This window comes from Salvia miltiorrhiza, chromosome 1 (genome assembly GCF_028751815.1).
Source record: "Salvia miltiorrhiza cultivar Shanhuang (shh) chromosome 1, IMPLAD_Smil_shh, whole genome shotgun sequence".
Classification (NCBI taxonomy): Eukaryota; Viridiplantae; Streptophyta; class Magnoliopsida; order Lamiales; family Lamiaceae; genus Salvia; species Salvia miltiorrhiza.
The window spans coordinates 49,563,154-49,569,153 of NC_080387.1; positions in this window are offsets into that span (position 1 = coordinate 49,563,154).

Consider the following 6,000-nt stretch of genomic DNA (forward strand, 5'->3'; position numbering starts at 1 on the left):
GGTAGCTCAGACTGCACAGGTATTTAATTATTACTTTCAACTGAAAGTAATAATTGTTGTCTCGTAAAGTAATAGTTAAATTCATTGAAAGTATAGTTCTACAATAGTTACCTTTATTCAGTACAATATATATTTTTTATAGGGTTAATAGCCGGAAAATACACGAACTATTTTGAGATTTGCATATTGCACATGACCTTCAAAATTAGCCCCAGAATACATGACCTTTCAATTTAATCGCAATTTGCACCCGCGTTGACTAACACTTTGATCGGTGGTGATGTGGCCGTCGGATTTTGTTGACGTGGATGATTTTCCGGTGTATGAATCGACGTCATTTTGGTATTACATTACAACACCAAAAACGACGTTGTTTCGTCGACTTAAATTTTGAAATCACCTCGTCGACACCCATTTTAATTAGGGTTCTTAGTTTTGCGGCTGTCCCAGAAATTTGATAGGAATGGCGTTGACTTGAAGGCCAAATCGCAGCGAGTAAAGGAAGAAGAAAGGTGTGAAGAGAGTTGAAGCCAAAACTGAGGCGAGTTGATACGGAGAAGCATGAGTTATTCTCGAAGCTCATCGTCAGTGGAAAGGTCGATTAATGGCGTGGAAAGGAGATGTTATCATAAAATTCCTGCGATTATGAAGACGTCTCACATTGAGAAGAATCCGGAGAGAAGGTACGTTGAATGTCGATGGAGAGCTGTCAATGATTGTACTTTTTGGGATTGGGTCGATCCTGAACTCACACCCTATTACAAGCGTTGTTTTAACAAAATGAGAAACGAAAGGGATGCTGCATTGAACAATTACAGTGGATTTGAAGGCCTTGAAGGTGATGGAGTTGAATCTTCCATGGTGAAGAACGAAGATGGCGCAGTTGATGTTAAGTTGCAAAGAATGGAAAGTAGAATTAGGGCTCTTACTTTTGCTTTGATTTTGGTCATCATTTTGTTCCTGTATTCGAAATTGTAGACTACTCTTTGGATGTCAATGAAGTATGACACTTTGTTCCTTTAATCGAAATTGTAGACTACTCTTTGGATGTCAATGAAGTATGGCATTTTGTTCCTGTATTCAGAATTGCATTGAAATGAAAGAGTGCACAAATTTGCCAAAACCATAACCTTCATTGATCTTGGGAAGCATACAGAAGTAATAATCACAGTTATGTTCGGCAAAAGCTAAGACAAAATGGGGGATTATAAACTTGTTTATCCCTGAATCTACATCACTTCCAAAAGACAAAAACTTTAAATTCCAGAAGCTAATCACAGTATTTAACATGCATTTACATCACTTTCAAAAAACAAAAACTTGAAATTCTTCTTGCTTAATTCATTTGTTGCAACTCTCTTGTGTTGCCTGCCCTTCTATCACTGAACTCCCCGACCCTTGGCCACTTTCACCTCCAGGAGCCTTGCACCTTGCACTTCCCCGAGGTCTGCCTCATGCACCACCCCGAGGTCTGCCCCTTGTCATTCCAACTGCTCCATCATTTAAGGGTGTAACACCCATTTGAAGTGATGCCTGCATTAATGAATGAATTCATCCGCTTTTTTGTTATAGTAAAACAATATAATTACACAAAAATTGTAGTTCAGTAATGTCACACTTACCCGAAAGTAGTGATTGCCATTGCCTTCATTGATATAAACTCCACAGCCAGTCATTGCAATTGCCTTCTCCACTGCAAGTTGCTTCTTATCTGCCTTCGAAAGCATGAGCCTTTTCCCCTTGTCAACTATTGGAGCAGTAGGATTCCTTGGTCTTCCTCTTTTCCCCTTTTCAGTTGTAGTCTTCTCAACCTTTTCCTTCTTGCACTTCCTATTATTATGGCCCTTTTCACCACAATTCCCACAAGTCATCACAAGCCCTTTCCTTTTCAGTCTGTTAGGGTTTTTTGGATCAACTTCAAGAGGATCCCTAACCCTATTCTTCTTGGGTCTCCCGGGCATATTTTTTCACAAGTGGAGGCTTTATTTTGTCATCCTCGCACTGTGGCCACAACATCTCCCCATTCAGAGGCTCCAAAGCATATTTATATGCCTGCAAATACCTATCAACTGTGTAGTAATCACAGACATAGGTTGATGGTTACTCTTTCAAATACCTAATAGCACAAACAGCATGCTTACATGGTATACCCGTGAGCTCCCACATCCTACATGAACATGTCTTTTTAGGTATGTTCACCACATACTTCTCCCCAGAATCACCAACTTCGAATTTATCATGAAGTGCAGGTAGGGGGTTCATATTTCTAGCCTCATACTTTAGTGTCTCAAGCTTTTTGTTTATCATAGGGCAAATCCTATCAGTATACTCAGCCATATTATGTAGTTTCTTCACTTGTCTTACCATCAGTGATGTCCTAATCTCTTCCATCATATGTATCGAATGTCTACCTCTAGCACTAAGTATCCATCCGTTGAACGTTTCACTTATATTATTATCTACCATATCAGACTTAGTAATGCATGATAAGAAAGGCTTACAGAATTTAGCCACCTCCCTCCCAATGAAATCTTGATAAGCTCCAATACTTTCACTCTTCATCTCTTCAAGGACCTTGCTGTACTGCGGCACCGTAGTTGATCTCACAGCATTCCAAAATAAATTCTTCAGTGTTGCTCATTTGTTTTCCTTCTTCCAGTTCATGTATACGTGCCGAGCACAATTCCTGTGCTCGGCCCTCGGAGCATAAGTACTGACAACATTCATAAGTCCCTATTATGAAGTATTATAACTCATTAGAATACCTTAACATAAATGAAACACAATGTGAAATTAACAAGAAATACAAACTTACTTTTTGTTGATCACTTATGAATGTGTAGTTTTCTCCACTTCCTATATCCAAATCTTGCACAAGCAACCTCACAAGCCAACCCCAGTTAACCTCATTCTCAACACTCACTGCTCCCCATGCTATAGGGAACATTTGATTGTTCCCGTCCTTCCCAACAGCACACATAAGTATACCCCCTAGATAGGTCTTTAAAAAGCACCCATCCAACCCAATCAAAGGTCTACAGCTCTCTTTAAAACCCTTCCTCAAAGCACTGTGACCTATATAAAGACACTTGAATACACACTCACTGCCAACCACAACCTCATATGTACCCTCTGCATCTACCCTCTTCAACTCAGCTATGTATCTCCTCAGAGAGGCATAGTGATCCTCAACTGACCCCCTGACCATTGTTAAAGCAATTTTCCTTGCCTTATAGAGCATGTCTCTACTACAATCAGTAGCAAACTTGTTAGCTATATCCCTCCTCAATTCACTTATGTTCCAATCTGGTTTCACTCTGAAAACAGGCAGATATCTTTTGGCTATCCATTTGGAGCTAAGTAATTTGTTCCTTGTAGCCCTCTTACATGTACACTCCCCACCTAAAGACTTCACCATGAAAGACTTATCCTTTTGACAAACAAATGCATAAACTCTCCAGGTACATGGAGGCTTACAAATAGCATCACACTGGTCTTTTGATACTCTCCTAAACCGAATAAACCTCCCATTTGCTATTGTCCAGCTTGTTAATGCTTCCTTACACTCATGCCCATATGCAAATCTTAGCCCTAACTTGATATCAAGCTCTTTCTCATCAGATTTTGGATCATACCTACTCTTTTTCTTCTTAGATCTAACCATCTCCCCTTCACCCTCACTCTCACTACTATTAACATTATCATCAGATTCCCCATACTCTGATAAATTTTCTTCCTCCCTTTCAGGCTGACACTTCTCCAATAACTCCCCAACCCAAGAACCCTCCCCACTTTCCTTCTTTTTCTGTCTAACATCCAAATATTCTTCATCATCAACACCTTCCCCATGTGGATCATCATCCACATCAGTTTCTTCCTCATTAGAAGGATTGTATTCAGTCTCAGAGTCACCATTGTCTACTGTTCTATCCCACCTTTGAAGCCCCCAATATGTTCCACTAAGATCATATGTAGGTACATCAGCGTTGTCCAGTATCTCTTTAAGAGAAGGCTGATAATCCACATCATCTGCCCCAAACACTGCCCCAGAACCATCACCATCATATGCCCCAGACTCTAACCCATCATCTGCCCCCGAACCAACCCCATCATCTACCCCAACATTTGACCTAATCCCACCCTCCACAAAAACATTTAAAAACCTGTATGAACTACTTAGGAAGCTCAACATCTCCATAACCTCTTTATCAGTTTTGATTACCTTTTTGACATATGACTTAGGTTCTACATATAGTAACTTACCCCATTCCGAGCAACCTAAACCCTCGACTAATCTTTCAAATAAAAAAACCCAAACTTGTCTTCATCTAGGTCAGAAAACACTACCTTTTCCCCCCCAGAATAGGCATTAAGGCCATGTACTTCCTTAAAGCTTCCACCGTGATGTATAAAGAGGGTGAAATTGCAACTGAAAAAAAAATATTATTGAAAGAAAAAAGCAATCAGACGAACAAAAATCATCGATTGAAATAACTTACTTGTCACCCGTGTCTCCAACTTTAGTTTCTCAGATGTGCTATCCAAACGTCGTGTTTTCCTTTCGGCTAAATCCCTCTCCTTTCGTCTGAGGCGTTCTACCGGAATCGAAGCTCGTCTTCGATGGTGTTCTATATTCCTTCGTCTGTGGGAAATTAATTTATCAGTTAGGGCATTTTAATTGGGAAATCAGATATGTCTTCTAATTAAAACGCCTAACGACGTCGTTTTAAAAGCGTGGCATTCCACTGTGTAAAAAATGCCAAGTGTAATGCCACGTAGTTTAAAAAAATTTCCACGTCATCGCCGGTCAAACATAAGAGTGGTCGGAACTTTCGCCGGGTGCAAATTGCGATTAAATTGAAAGGTCATGTATTATGGGGCTAATTTTGAAGGTCATGTGCAATATGCAAATCTCAAAATAGTTCGTGTATTTTCCGGCTATTAACCCTTTTTTATATTATAAAGTTTATATGAAGTGACATAGCATGTGTTAGAGCACAAACATTTATTTTTATTTCTAAATAAATTCAGTTGCATTGTGCAGGGAATACTTGGTAGCTCAGACTGCACAGGTATTAAATTATTACTTTCAATTGAAAGTAATAATTGTTGGCTCGTAAAGTAATAGTTAAATTCATTGATTAACAAAATAGAATTTAAATTTCATTGTGTCATCCAGTGAGCCGCGTCACGTTTCTGGTGACCGGAAAATAGATGCGGAATATATTTGATAAAATCATGATACTTTGAAGGTTTAAAGAGCATTTTGAAACTTCCATGATATTTTTGATAAAGCGGAAATAGTTCAAGGTTTAATATGATATTTACCATTTTTTTTAAAAAACTAACCGTATTAAATAAAGAAATTTAAAGGCCGCACCACATGGAACTCGAATACAAGATCTTTGGCCTTAAGCATTAACCAATTACTACTCGGCCAAAACACGTACACCATACTATCTATTATTAACATACATATAGATGTTCATAAATCCACATTTTTTTTTCGGGAGACTTCAATAATTGTAAAATCTAAATAAAAGATTATATACATGTTTATGTGAATTTTTTTCTATTAATTAATATTTACTGTATTTACTATTATTAATGTTTATTTTGAAATATTCTGAGTTTTTATTGAGATGGATAACTAATTATTGTAACAACTTATATTTAATTATTTAGAATTTTATAAATTTAAATATAATTAAATAATTAGCGAATATTACTATTATGAATTTGAAATAAGAACAAATAGTAAAATCACTTTTAATTGGATTTGAGACGAATACGAGTATATAAACGAATTTCATAGTTCACAGATTGTATAATTTATCAAATTTAAACTTAAAAGTTAAAAATATTAACAAAATTTATATATAACAAACTAGTTATATACTATAGACATAGTATGTAATATAACAATTATAAATTCACCTGAAAAGCTCATTCAAAAATAGTAATACAATATCTGTGAATGTTAATTAATATTTCTAGTCA